Genomic DNA, 15,219 nt, shown 5'->3' with positions numbered 1-15,219 from the left:
CCCACTTGCCTAATGATCTTCTCCTTATATAGTCTTAGGCCCTTTACAATACCACGGTCCAAAACCATAGTAACCCAATACCATCAGCTTCAAAACTAGGGATCAACACATTCGTCGAGACATCAAGGTCCAAAACCATAGGCACAACTTCCAAGGAATAACCACCGTGGACCAAAGATAAGTTTTCCACATACACGCGCTTTTACTGAAGCCAACCAGCGTGTACACGCGATTTGATATATAGAGAACTTGCGTATACGCGACTTGGTATACAGTGAACCTGCTTGTATACGCGACTTGGGCTTAACGAACCTGCGTGTATGAACTTTCTTGGCATGCTGTACTAAGATCTGTCCTCTGATTAAGTTGCCATCACCTGTACCAACCTCTGAGCACCTGTACCAACCTCTGAGTGAGTTGCCATCAAGGACAACACTTGAATCATAATGCCAACAATCTCCCCCTTTGGACTTGATGGCAACCACCACACCAAGTCACTCTCCCCCTTTGACATCAAGGGCAAAGGCCAGACCAAGATATTCTCTTCTTTGGTATACCTTTTATTGTCCATACTCCCGCTGAGTACATGCTGAAGTTTCTGATTTGGCTCCCCCTTTGTATATGCCAAGTTGTATCAATCCATCCATGCTCCCCCTGAGCAGATGCGGGTTCTAAGACCAGCCATTCAGATCTGTACCATAAGCATCAGCCTGCAATACTATTCCTTTGATCAAACAACAAGATGTATCATTTAGTTTCATCAGCAACTTCTAACCATAATGCCAACAATGAATGATTTGAAGTATATGCTCCCCCTGAGTGTGAGCCAACCATGAATGAACCATTTCCTGAGTCTGTTCTGCTCCCCCTGAGCCTGAGCCAACCATGACTGAACCTGGGTCTGTTCTGCTGCCCTTTCTTCATATACGCAACTTTGCAGCCTGTAACTCGCGTATATACGCGACTTGTCTTCATTATATCAGCGTATGCAGGATGGAATACTGAATTTCATCACTTTCAGATTCCCCTGTGTCTGTTATGTCAGCTGTCTGAATTATGCCACACCTTTCTGTCTCTGTCTTCTTCAGTTCCTGGAACTGTGATGATGTATGGTCCTCTTGTTTTGAAATTTGAAATCTACTCCTCAATTCCCTTGCTTTATGCCCATAGTTGTTGCATGTATAACACCTTACATTTTTCATGTTCCTTCTATCACAATCAATTGCTTTGTGTCCATATGCATTACAGGCAAAGCAATATCCTCTGAAATACCTGGGATGCGATGATCTTTCTTGAACCATTCTACTTCTACATCTGGCTGCAACATGTCCAAGATTATGACATACATAGCATTCAACATTATTCAGTGGAGAAAATAATCGTCTATCACATTCATAGTTAGGAGTAAAGGATCTTCCTTGAGGAATTTCTTTCCTTGGTTGTTCCTTGTTGAGCATTTCAGATTTCTCATTAGAGTTTCTTGCCTCACCTTGTGAACTAGATTCACCTTCAACATATTCATGAAAACCAAGACCAGTTTTGATAGCAGGAGACCTTTGGCTATTAAGAATATCATCCAAGACTTTAGTACTATCTTGAAATCGTAAAAGCTTATCCTTTTCTTCTAGTTTACCTTTCAAGATATTTACCTCAACTTGATGTTGTTCTTCCTTTATCAGATATTGATTCCTTAGGTCTTCTTCAGCTTTTCTTCCTTCTTCCACTTGTCGCTTTAGTTTGATCACTTCATGTTCTTGATCTTCAAGAGCTTCTTTGTTTTGTTCTCTTGATTTTTTAAGATCTTCTTTTAGAGAGAGGATCTTTGATTCAAGCCTTTGAATAGTTATGCTCTGATCCTTTACTACATCCTGCAATTTCTCCCTTACCCTGGTTACTGTCTCCAATTGTTCATTTAATTTGGTAACTTCTTCAGTTTCTGCATTCTTCTTTTCATGTGCCATGAGACTTTTAATATCTTTGCTATTATTGGATGAAGCATTCTTCTTTTCATGTGCCATGAGACTTCTAATATCTTCACTATCATTGAATGGACTTGTAATATGGGTATAATAGCTTCTACCATCTTCTTCAGATATCTTTCCTTTGTTATGAGGGCATCTAGCAGCATAGTGACCAACTCTACCACATAGAAAGCATTTGAAAGGTAGCTTACCTTTGAACCGTCCAGTTCCCCGTTCAAGATTCTTGACAAAATTTACCTCATCTTATTCCTCTGACACTTCGAATGCGGCTTCTGGTGGTACCTCTTGTCGCATTTCAAAAGCAGTTAAGATCCCGTGAAGCTGTGACATGGTGATTTTCTGCACATTCTCCTTTTCTTCTATGGCAGATACTTTAGAATCAAATTTAGCAGACAGAGATCTCAAAACCTTTTCAACTAAGACAACTTCCTCAAATTCTTCACCCAGATCCCTCATACAATTCACAATCTCATCCATACGCAGGAAATAATTAGCTATGCTTTCATTACTATGCATCTTAAGAGTTTCATACCGGATTCTGAGAGTTTGAAGCTTTGCTCTTTTTACCTGATCATCTCCTTCGTAGCTTGTGACGATTTTGTCCCATATTTCCTTAGCTGATTTGAAATGCATGATATTCATAAATTCTGATTGTGTCAAACTACTCAATAGGACAGTAACAGCTTTGGCATTGAGCTCATATTGCTTTTTCTCTGCTGGATCTGTAGGAGTTGTTGATGGGAATTTGTATCCTCCTTCTACGATTCCCCAAATTTCTGCTCCAAGTGATTGTAGATATGCAGTGGTTCTTATCTTCCAGTGAGTAAAATTGTTCCCGTCAAAGACTGGTGGCCTGATGTGTGCCTCTCTTTCTGGATTAGCCATTCTGATGGATCTTTTCCTTCAAGCGATCAAGCTTCCTCTGAAGGACCTGCTCTGATACCAATTGTTGGAAAGAATACTGAGGGGGGGGGGGGGTGAATCAGTATTATCAGATCAGTAAAACCTTTCCAATTTCATACTCAGAAACATATACGCTATTTCAATTAAGTGAACCCGCGTGTACACGCTACTGTGTCTAATGCAACTAGCGTATATCCAGAGATCTTATGATTCAGTTAGCTTAATCTTCAGTAAATGCATCAGAACATTATTAAGCATATTTAACAGTAAACAGGTGCAGTATAACAGAACAGAACATCACACAAGAGCCACACACATGAACACCATGATATAAGGTGGAAACCCAATGTGGGTGAAAACCACCTGCTGCAAATCGTCTCTTTCTTCTTTAATAAGAAACTTCTTTTACAATGTACTGGTGCAGTCCTTTACCAGTACGCAGGCTACAACCTGCAGAGGGCTACAACCCTCTCTCGTTTTCCAACTACTTCTGGAAGGGAGTTACAACCCCCTCAGCTCTTGTACTAGCCGATCCATTTACTAGTACGTAGGTGCTGACCCTACAACCTTCTTTCCTTCAGGGACCACGTTTCATCAATTTTCAGACTGGATCCAAGAGTACAAAACAAACATTACTGCAATACAATCATCAACTTATACTTGCATCATAATTCATTAAACAGCCCAATACTGAATCACTGAAACCCTGTCATCAAGAACACAGAACCCAGACCAGAGCCCAGAACTCTGCAACAACCACCAGAATCAACAACAACCTGAAATATCAAATCTTATTATGCATACGCTACTTCACTGTACCAAAACCGCGTGTATACGCTCTTTCTCCAAAGGCAACCCGCGTGCAGATCTAGAAATAATTACTTATGCCTTCGCTGTCAGATCCAACCCTTGCCAAGCGTCCCGAACAGATAAACAGTGATACCAGATCTTCTCACTTCTTCAGACACACAGTGCTTGCTCCCACTTGCCTAATGATCTTCTCCTTATATAGTCTTAGGCCCTTTACAATACCACGGTCCAAAACCATAGTAACCCAATACCATCAGCTTCAAAACTAGGGATCAACATGTTCGTCGAGACATCAAGGTCCAAAACCATAGGCACAACTTCCAAGGAATAACCACCGTGGACCAAAGATAAGTTTTCCACATACACGCGCTTTTACTGAAGCCAACCAGCGTGTACACGCGATTTGATATATAGAGAACCTGCGTATATGCGACTTGGTATATAGTGAACCTGCTTGTATACGCGACTTGGGCTTAACGAACCTGTGTGTATGAACTTTCTTGGCATGTTGTACTAAGATCTGTCCTCTGATTAAGTTGCCATCACCTGTACCAACCTCTGAGCACCTGTACCAACCTCTGAGCGAGTTGCCATCAAGGACAACACTTGAATCATAATGCCAACAATCTTTCTTTGCGTTAACTTCATAATTACATGATGATCTAGGTTGTTATGACAATTGTGAAATCTTTGTAATCACATATACCAGTAGTTTACCTGGGATAAATAGTAGTATATTAATATTTATTTTAGTTTGATGTTATATTATAGAGGTATATAATTATTCACTCCATTTCATATATTTTTATAGAAAGGGAAACTGGTACCATAATTACAGTTGGATCCATCATCCCAAACAGAAAATTATTTGTTCTTAGGTCTCAACTGGGTGGTTTCCTCCAATGTTGGTACAATCATTCAAGACCATGAAAATTTTTGACACTAGAAGGAGGGCCATGCGAATATGAATGGAAACAAAGTCTCACCCTAAAACTAAAAGTCATTCAAAGAGTCAATCTCTCTCAAATTATCCACCAACATTAAAATCCCATTCTAAATCTTGTAGTTCTAGATCTGAAATTTATGAACCAGCCACTTAATCTCCTAGATCACTTCCAAATCCAATTGGTCAAACTTCTACAGAATTCCCTAAATTGTATACTTTAATTAAGATATTGGAAGGAATTTCAATTTGTGGAGAAAAAGTTGTTCATAATGATTTATCTGAAGGGAGTGTAACTTCATCTCTTCAATCTCCTAGACTTTTAACTAGATCTAAGAGTGATAAACTCGGAATCAAGCCTTTTGAATTTCCATTATCCACTCATCATAAGAGGGAAAATACTCTAAATACTGAATCTTCAGATAGTTGGATTATATCATCTTCCCCACCTCATATTTGTTTCTTCGATATTGCTTCTTCTCATTCTTCTTTTCCTTCCTCCTATCATCCTTTATCTTCTTTTTCCATTCACATTCCTCTTCCACATTCAACTAGTGCTATTATAATCAGTAGTACTACAAGGGAAACCTCTTCAATTTTCCAATATCCCACAACCTCTTCATCAAGTACAACTTATTCTGGTCATAATATTCCAATAATGGCAAAGAGACCATGGAATAATCCAAGGGGCAGTTGCAATGACACCACCTTTACATCCTCTTCCTAAACACCCAGAAATATGGTTACCCAAATATAATCCAGATGATGGTTTACTTGTATAGGAACACCTTCATAATTTTATATTGGCAATCAATATCAATGGAGTTTCGATGGAAGATATAGTTTGTAGACTATTCTCTTATACATTTGAAGGATCTGCAAGGTCCTAGTATTTTTGTTTACTAGTTGGATAAATTACAAGTTGGGACATATTTGAAGAACAATTCTTGTTAAAATTTTGGGATGATTGAACAACAACTACCTTAATCAATGATTTATCAAATCTCAAATCTAACCCAAATGATAAAATCAAAGACTTTAATTCAAGATTCAACAAACTGTTAAATAAAATCCCAGATACTTCTAGACCTGGCATTGATGTACAAATTGAATGGTATATTAGTGCTCTTCCTTCAAATATTTCCATGTTCGTAGATAGAGCTCAGAAAACAGTACTTCTAGATAACATGAAATAATCTTTATCTATTGAGAAAAGAGTTGTAGCTCTTGAAAAGAAATCTTCCATCGAAGAAAGAAAACAGACCAAGAAAGTAACCTTCAAAGATGAGTCCAAGAAAAAGGTTTCTAAAGATCCTTTTGATTTGGAAGGATTACAGAAAGTGTTGAAAACAATGTCAAATGAGATGGTTGAAATCAAGAAACAAGTTGTTGAATCCTCAAGGAAATCCTTTCGACCTTTTAAAAGGAATCAACCTTCACAATCACAACCACCTGCTGAAATATCAAATGCAAAATCTGATGATGACGAAGAAGAGGAAGCAACATATCTATATACCAATGAAGCACAATAAGAGGAGATAGTCAAAGCTCATTTCTTATGGGAATTTTTCTTGGCCACTTTAGAGAATGGAGAAGAAGAAGAAGCTTTGCGAGTACTAGAAACAAGGGACCTGATGATACCACTTCACCAAGAAAAAATCGAAAAACATCTTCTCCTTCAACTAAAGAGAAAGGTACGACTAAAAAGACTCCTACTCAACCTTATGATTCTTCTTCTATTAATTCTAATTATCCTTCTCCATCTCCTTTATCATATGAAACATTGATAGTTTTAGATAGCATTGAATATAATATTGTAGAGTACATGAAAAATACTAAAGCTAATATTTCCTTATATGAGGTTAGTAAATTGAAATAATAGAAATTGTTACTCAATGAATTGAATGTTATTCATGCATCCCCATTACCTTCTATAATTGTCACTTCAAAATCCTTTAAAGTAAAACATAAACCGCTAAATGTCTCTATAGATAAAATCAATCCTTTCATTGTCATCTTCATTTTAGATAGATGAAATTATCATAACCCATTTCTACTGAATTTTGAACTCTTCACCAAAAATGTTAATAATTGTTAAGTAGATTCAAGTGCCTCTTCCAATATCATGCCTTATAATGTCTTAAATTGAATGTTACACCTCATAAATCTACTGTGAAAATTGTCCAATTAGACAGAACAAAGGTCAAAGTCTTAGGAAAAATGAATGATGTTTTAATCACACTATCTTCAAAACAAAAATTTTGTCAAATAATTGATATACTAGTTGTTGACATCCCTACATTTTATGGCCTCATTTTAAGCAGGCATTGGTATGAGAAACTACATGGTTATTTCATAACCGATTGGTCACATATTTGGCTTCCTTATAATGGAAAACCTAATCAAATTAGTGTTGATAGGGAAAAGCACATGAACTATTCTGTGATTGATTTAGATGAAGATAATGAACCAGTGGTGTTCACAAACAATATTTTGAGAAATTATTCTTCATAATCCTTCTTTGGTATTTTTTTCTGCTAAAAATTCTCCTTTTCTTGTTGATTATGTTTTGTCACAAATAAAAATTTCTCACAAGGAAATTCAACAAAATGTCTGTAAATAAGTGTGATTAATTTTTTTGGTTTCTTTATTTTGATGGATCAAAGTCTAGTGATGGTGAAGGAATTGTATTCATTTTAATTATTCTGAATGGAGAGAAATCCATGATTGCATGAATATTGGAATTTTATTGTAATAACAAAGTTGTTGAATATGAATCATTGATTCAGGGTTTGCAAAAATCCATCAGTCTTGATGTCAAACATCTTAAATTTTATGTTGATTCAAAAATTGTTATCAAACAAGTATGGAACAATATTCATTGTGTTTCTAATCATCTTAAACATCATCAATCCTTGATTCAATATTTAAATACTCATTTCATAGTATTTAATATAACTCCAATTCCAAGAAAATTGAATGCTACTGCTGATCTCTTAGCTAATGTTGCTTCAAAGCTCATTCCTCTAGAATATTTCAGTCCTGATAGATTTTCAATAGAGTTGATTTTTCACCCCTTCATTCCTGAAAAAATAACTAATTGGTGTGTATTCAATGATGATAATGAAATTCTAAATTTTTTAACTTCTGAAGGTTCTTATTCAAATCAAATCATTGATGAGGATGAACATGATAAGTAGCTTAATAAGTTCATTGAAGAAAATTCCAAGATGAAGCATCTAGTAAAGTTAGAAGACTTATATAATCTAAAAGATAGATTCAAAAAAACTATTAATTTTAAACTCTAGAGTAGTACTTTAAGATTCGAATGGGTTAATCTAGGGTCTGATGAAAAACCTCAAAATATCAATTGAGGACTTGGACTTTCACCTAATGAGAGATCTTATTTCATTAATTTGTTAAGGAGATACACATATGTTTTTGCCTGGAGTTATGATGATTTAAAAACATATGACACATCTATCATTCAGCATACTATACCCTTGCTGCCTAATGTAAAAATTATCTAACAAAAACTTAGGAAAATCCATCCTAATCTTGAAGCTCAAATCAAGACCAAGTTAAATAAATTACTCAAACCCAATATTATTTTATCGGTCAAACACTCAAAGTGGGTTTCAAACATGTTCGAATTAGGAAGAATAATCGATACATTCAAATTTGCATTGATTTTAGAATTTTGAATAGAGCATGTGAATGGGACAAAATTCCTTTACCCCAAGTAGAACAAATCTTACAATATCTTGCAGGTTCTGAATTGATTTCATTCTTAGATGTTTTCTCAAGATATAGCTACATTCCTTTACATCTCGAAGACAGATTAAAAACCACATTCAAAACCAAATGGGGAACATATGCTTATGAGAGGATGCCTTTTGGATTGATAAACATTATAGCTACATTCCAAAGAGCTATGAACATTGCTTTCAAAGGTTAGAAAATATGTTGTTGTGTATTTGGATGATATTCTAATCTATTCAAAAGAAAGGAATAATCATCTTAATGATTTAAAACAATTTTTTTAAAGATACAGAAAGTTTAGGATTTCTTTGAATCCTAAGAAATCATTCTTTGTTGTTTGTGAGGGATAGATTTTAGGCTTTATTGATTCTAAAGAAGGAATTAGTATAGACATTGAAAGAGTTAAGGCTATTTCAGAAATATCCATACCTAATAACAAAAAATCTATGCAATCATTTCTTGGCCAAACCAAATTTTTTAAATGCTTTGTTCATGTTTTTTCACCAATCATCGTGCCTTTACAAAATATGATAAAATATAAGATAGTATAAAAATAGGGACAAACATAAATAACAACTTTTGAATCAATAAAGCAATCCATAATAGATTATCGTTCATTATCATCACCCGATTTTTCTAAATAATTTATCCTATATAAATTTGCTTCTAAATAGTCCTATGCAGCAGTCTTAACTCAACCAAATGAAGAACAAGCTGAATCTCACATTGCCTTATTTAGTTCTAGTATACAAGGAGAAGAATTGAATTATTCAGAAGTAGAAAAACATGTTTTTTCATTCTTTAAGTCAGTAAAACACTTTATACTATTTCTCTTGAAATCACATACAAGAGTGATTGTTCCTTTCCCAACAATTAGGCAATTGCTTGTTCAGAGAGAATTTGGAGAAAATAGAGCTAATAAGGTTACATTATTACAAGAATATGACCTAGAAATAAAACCAGATAAAATAGTTAGAGATCAAGGTTTTTGTAGGTTGATAATTAGAGCTTTTAATAATTCTACTAAAGAATATTCAGGGAAAAGTGTTCAAGTTTCAGATTTATGTCCCATTGATAGTGAATCTCAGTATGTTGATTTAATTTTCTACTTGAAAAATGGTTATGCTCCAGTTGAAATCAGTTACAATAAATAACTTTGTGATTTAAATTAATCCAATATCAACTTGCTAATAATGTTTTTTTTAGAAGAAACTCTGACTCTATCTTACTTAGATGTTTAGAGAAGCCTGAAGTAGAAAAAGTGTTCTAGGAATTACATGATGGACCAGCTGGTGGACACTATAGTGGGGATACCACTACTCACAAAATACTTCATGCTAGTTACTATTGGCCAACCTTGTTCAAAGATACACATGCTTATGTAAGAAAATGAAAAATATTCCAAACAACTTATGTTGGCTTGAGGGGGCCTTGGACCCAGGTTCAAAGTTAGTTGCGCTAACCAACAAAACCATACACTACCCTCCCTTTCAGCAGCAACCTACGTAGCGTAGGTTGCAGTCTCACCCGAGGCAGTATTGGGGGATTCTAGAACCAGATTTCTATATCCAAAGGACTATGTGATGTGTTTTTTATACTTCTAGGGATTTGTTCTGACCTTCCCGAACCCTAACCCTTAAAACCTAGAAATTATTGTAACTAATAGATAACATATCCAAAATCTTTGCTGATTGTTATAAAAATTCGTAGCATCATGTAATTAACCAAATGTACCACTTTCATGCATCTATTAAGTACTTTTCATGAAAAATGTAGTAAACAAAGCGAACATAAAGTAAATTCAGAAGTAAAGCGTAACAAACAGATACACAAATAATGCTTCAAAATAGCCTTTATTAAGCTCATATCTTCTATTACAGACTCTTTCTACCCTCAACACACCTGTACGGGCCCATGCACTCAGCTACATACTTGCCAAGGTCTTCATGTACAAATATGCAGGAGCCTTCCCCTTCGCTTAAGTACTGAAAACAAACTTCTTACACAGATCATTCACATCGATGGATTATTCTTTTCATGAATCTCTATGATTCCTTTTTATAGCATTATCTATTACAATATCATGGTCCGCGAACCATGTGTGGGTCACAAAATAACTTAACTCCTAAATATACTAAGGGGCTTTTACCCTTTTAAAGCCACTTTGACTCCTATCGAACTTTGCGCTCCACTCCTAAAAATGTGTGGCTTTACAATAATAACAAAAATTGTTTAAAAAGATTACCCCATGGGACGCTATCCCAACAGGCCCTCAACACAAAGTCGTGACTCATCCCAAGTCTCTCTGTTCGTGTTGCCTCGATATTTTCTTGTTGACCGCTAAACTTTGTCTTCAATGTTTGAAGATCTATTTTTCCCTACACATCGGCCTCACGAACCTCCTCAACCAATTTATCACTAGTGGGAGGCCACTTCTTCACATTCCTTAAGGGCCTGCGCCTTTTCCTCGAACATCTGTTGGTTGTTCATTTTTACTTCGTTGATGACTAACAATGCGGGTTTTTCTCGAACCCAAAGCTCATCTGATACTCCTTGATGTAGCTCATGCAGTCTCTGAATAGGGAGCACTGAAAGGTTCAAACTCAAATCCTTCATGTGTAAGAGGTGTACCCTGCCTTCTGAAGTCTCAACATGTAGTGATATCTCTGGTAACTACACTATTTTGAGGTCTCCGATGAGCTCTGCTACTAAGGTTGTCCCTCTCACTTGCTTCGAGCTCACCTATCCAACGCTTGCTTGAATAATACTTGTCCTGACCTACAATTCTCTTAGGCCCTGCTACACCTTGTCTAATCTATGATGGTACCAGTCCTCAATGTGGCTCCAAATATTTTTCATCGCATCATGGGCCACATCATTGATCTCGTCTAGGTCCCCCTCCATGAGGACGAAAGGAGTCGCACTCGCAGACTTGTCAGACTTCTGCTTGTTGTGTGGTCCCATGGAGCTCCACTTCTAACTATTTTTTAAAATGAAGGGGGACTCCAAGCCTGTAACCCCTTCCCATTCACCGTCTATCTCAACCTCTTCATTGGTGCACTTTGTTTCAGATTCGCTGAGGTCAATAGTGTCCTGTGACGTGGCGGAAGTTTTCTCCTTTGGTGCTTCTGTATCTTTGGTAGAGACCTTCTCTTTTATTGCTTCTTTCTCCTTTGTAGAAACCTCCTACTGCACAACCTTTTCCTTGTCATGACTTTTTCCTTCACGAAAGCCTTTTGTGCTTCCTTCTTCTTCTATTTTGTTGTTGTCACTGTAGCTATGCTTTTCTCTACTTCACCTTCAGCAACCTTACTGCTTCCTTCACCTACATTAGATGGGTTGAGCCATTTGCTTGATAATTTACTAACGACCCCGATAATGTCATATTTGGTGACTAGGTATGGAAACTTGTGCCATGTGCTTGTGGAATATTTCTTCAAGTAGATAAACATATTATGAAAATATGACTTTAAATTAGTGGCACTCACATACTATGTATGCAAGCTTAGCAATAATTGTGGTTGCTGGTTAATCACCATCCACAACTCCAATTCAGATAGGATCCAAAATAGTTTTGTCTCCATTACGCGCTTAGGGTCATTTGTCACCCACAACGAGGAAAATTTGGCAGCCTCACGTAGGTCTTATCATGCTAAGGGAACTAAATTTCCTCTGGCATCCTCCATGCCACCAGTGCGATAAAAAAGTAGCCAGGCGTAATGAAATTCTTTTCCCTCGTCTAGGGCCTCTCAATAATCTTCCAAAAATTTGTGACACAAATACTTAGCCCAATTATATTGGACTCCCTTGGTGCACTGTGCAGCCAAAGATACCACTAGTGCTAGCACTTTATAAGCACGACATTTGCTCATGGTCTTTCGAGCAAGTATTTACGTAGCGAACTACACTATACCATCTGATATGGAACTAATCTCATAGCCGCATGACTTCTTCACCAGCCCGAAGTAGCTCTTCATCTGATCCACTAACTTATTCTCCTATGATTTTACAATGAACGCATCTGCAGGGTCTATTCCTTGATACAGCAAGAGTGTTATCCAATGAGTCAGCATATCCATGATTAGGATGGGCCCTCCCAACCAAAGGTACCCATCATTAACCAGCGTCGATAATTGATGCACACAAAACATGTTAATGGCATTACGACTGAAATGTGGCACCCATAACATGTTTAACATCCCTGCTCACTCAACTCTGGTCACCCACTTCATTGGTTCGATTCGTGTAACATCTGACTCCTCATAGTATACCTTCTTTAGGTACTTGCTCGATTCTAGCTGTAGGAACTTTGCATAATCCCCCAAGTCCTAGTCCTCCATATTTAAATATGGCATTCATGCCATCAGATTTCCTTCAAAAGGTACGTTCTCTGGTAGCAATGGTGTGGATACCATGAACTTTGCTGAATCCGAGTCTCTAGGATCCTTGGTTGTAGATCTCATCAGTGGTATATAAGGTGGTAGTCGAGTTATCGGCTCATCTACATTTGCATCAATATCCTCAATTCCCATGGTTAGTTCTTCCTCGTCTAGGTCTAAAGGTTCCATCGGCTCCTTGGTTTTATCCATTTTACCCTTTTGTCTGACGTCCATTGGATTTTTGTGCAGTGATTGTCATACCGACACTTGTTGGGGCTTCTTCTACTTCTTCTCTCTAGCTGCGGAAGCAGATGGTTTAGGTCTCAGTGACTTAAGTATTGTGGTAGACAAAGTTGTAGCCACATGTTGAGCTGGCTTAGGTCGGGTTGCAGTCATTCTCTCTAGGAACATTTCACGCTACCAATCAGTTAAATTCCTGAATGCACGCTGTGAAATATTCATTCGAAGGTCTCGACCCTCAACATAAAGTCATGACTTGTCCCAAGTCACTATGCTGGTTTTGCCTCGATATTTTCTTGAAGATCACTAAACTTTGTCTTCAATGTTTGAAGATCTATTTTTCCCTACACATCCTCAACAACCTCAACCAATTTCTTAGTAGTGGGACCTTTGACTTCAAGGCCCATGGTTCTCTATGTTTGCTGCATAGCCTTCATCTCGCTCTACACCATTTATGTCAACTAGCTGGCCTCATTAGCCCAGGCCTACGTCCATGAAGATATGATGGAGTTCTTCTGATGTAGCTCATTAATCTTACTCTAGATGAGCTTTCCCTCATGTAATCTAGTGAACCTTTACACTGGTGATAAGGTTCAAATTGTAGATCTAATCTCATCAAACTGCCTCTTCTTTTCTTGGATATCTGCTAAAATTTTCTACAAAGTTGGATCCTCCTACAATGAGGTCACCAGTTCCATGGCTTGTTCAAACAACTGGGTGCAGTCCTTGACTGCAACTTCTATTCTAGCCATCTCTTCTTTAATAACATCCTTGTGCTTCTTAAGGACTTCTGCAAGAGTGGTTGGCTTAAAATTAAGTTGGAGCTCAAATATCTGCAGCTACAGCTCAAATCAAACTTTTTCAATCTCCTCCTTTGATTCTTTGACTGTGGTAGCTAGCTTCTGTATCTTTTTGGTGGAGGCCACTTCTGTTGGAATATGGAGCTTTTGTATCCTTTCGATGGAGGCCACTTCTTCACATTCCTTAAGGGCCTATTCCTTTTCCTTGAACATCTATTGTTTGTTCATTTTTACTTCGTTTATGACCATCAATGCGAGTTGTTCCTAAACCTGGAGCTCATATGATACTCCTTGATGCAGCTCATGCAGTCTCTGAAGATGGAGCACCAGAAGTTTCAGACTCAAATCCTTCATGTGCAAGAGGCGCACCCTGCCTTATGAAGTCTCAACGTATAGTGATCCCTATGGTAACTGCACTATGCCAAGGTCCACGGTCAGCTCTTCTACTAAGGTTTTCCCGCTCGCTTGCTTCGAGCTCACCTGTCCAACGCTCGCTTGAATAATTCCTGTCTCGACCTTCATTTCTCTTAGGCCCTACTGCACCTTGTCCAATCTGTGATGGTACTAGTCCTCAATGTGGCTCCAAATATTCTCAGTTGCATCATGGACAACATCACCTATCTCGTCTAGGTCCCCCTCCATGAGGACCAAAGGGGTCGCGCTCGTAGACTTGTCAGACTTCTGCTTCTTGTGTGGTACCATGGAGCCCTACTTCTGCCTATTTTTGACAATGAAGGGGGACTCCAAGCCTATACCCCCTTTGTGTTCACCCTCTATCCCAACCTCTTCATTGGTGCACTATGTTTTAGATTCACTGAGGTCAATAGTGGCATTCGATGTGGTGAAAATTTTCTCCTTTGGTGCTTCTATCCCTTTGGCAGAGACCTTCTTTTTTATTGCCTCTTTATCCTTGGTAGAAGCCTCCTTCTGTTGCATGGCCTTTTCCTTTTCTACAACCTTTTCCTTTATAGAATCCTTTTGTGCTTCCTTCTTCTTCTCTTTTGCTATTGTTGTCGTAGTTGTGCTTTTCTCTGCTTCACCTTCAGCAGCCTTACTACTTCCTTCTCCCACATTAGATGTGTTGAGCCATTCACTTAGTCATTTACTAATGACCCTGATAATTTCATATTTAGTGACCAGGTATGGAAACTTGTGCCATGTGCCCGTGGCATCTTTCTTCACGTGGAGGAACATGTTATGAAAAGATCACTTTAAATTAGTGACATTCGCATACTGTGCATGCAAGCTTGGTGATAACTATTCCCACTAGTTAATAAACATCCTCAACTCTGTTTCAAATAGGATCCAAAATATTTTTGTCTCCATTATGTGCTTAGGTTCATTTTCCGCCCACAACGAGGCAAGTTTGGCAGCCTTGCATAGGTCTGTATCATGCTAAG

This window comes from Pinus tabuliformis, chromosome Q, assembly GCF_031772625.1.
Source record: "Pinus tabuliformis cultivar Carrire ecotype Pingquan chromosome Q, CPIR1, whole genome shotgun sequence".
NCBI lineage: Eukaryota > Viridiplantae > Streptophyta > Pinopsida > Pinales > Pinaceae > Pinus > Pinus tabuliformis.
Note: the sequence above shows the minus strand (reverse complement) of the source record.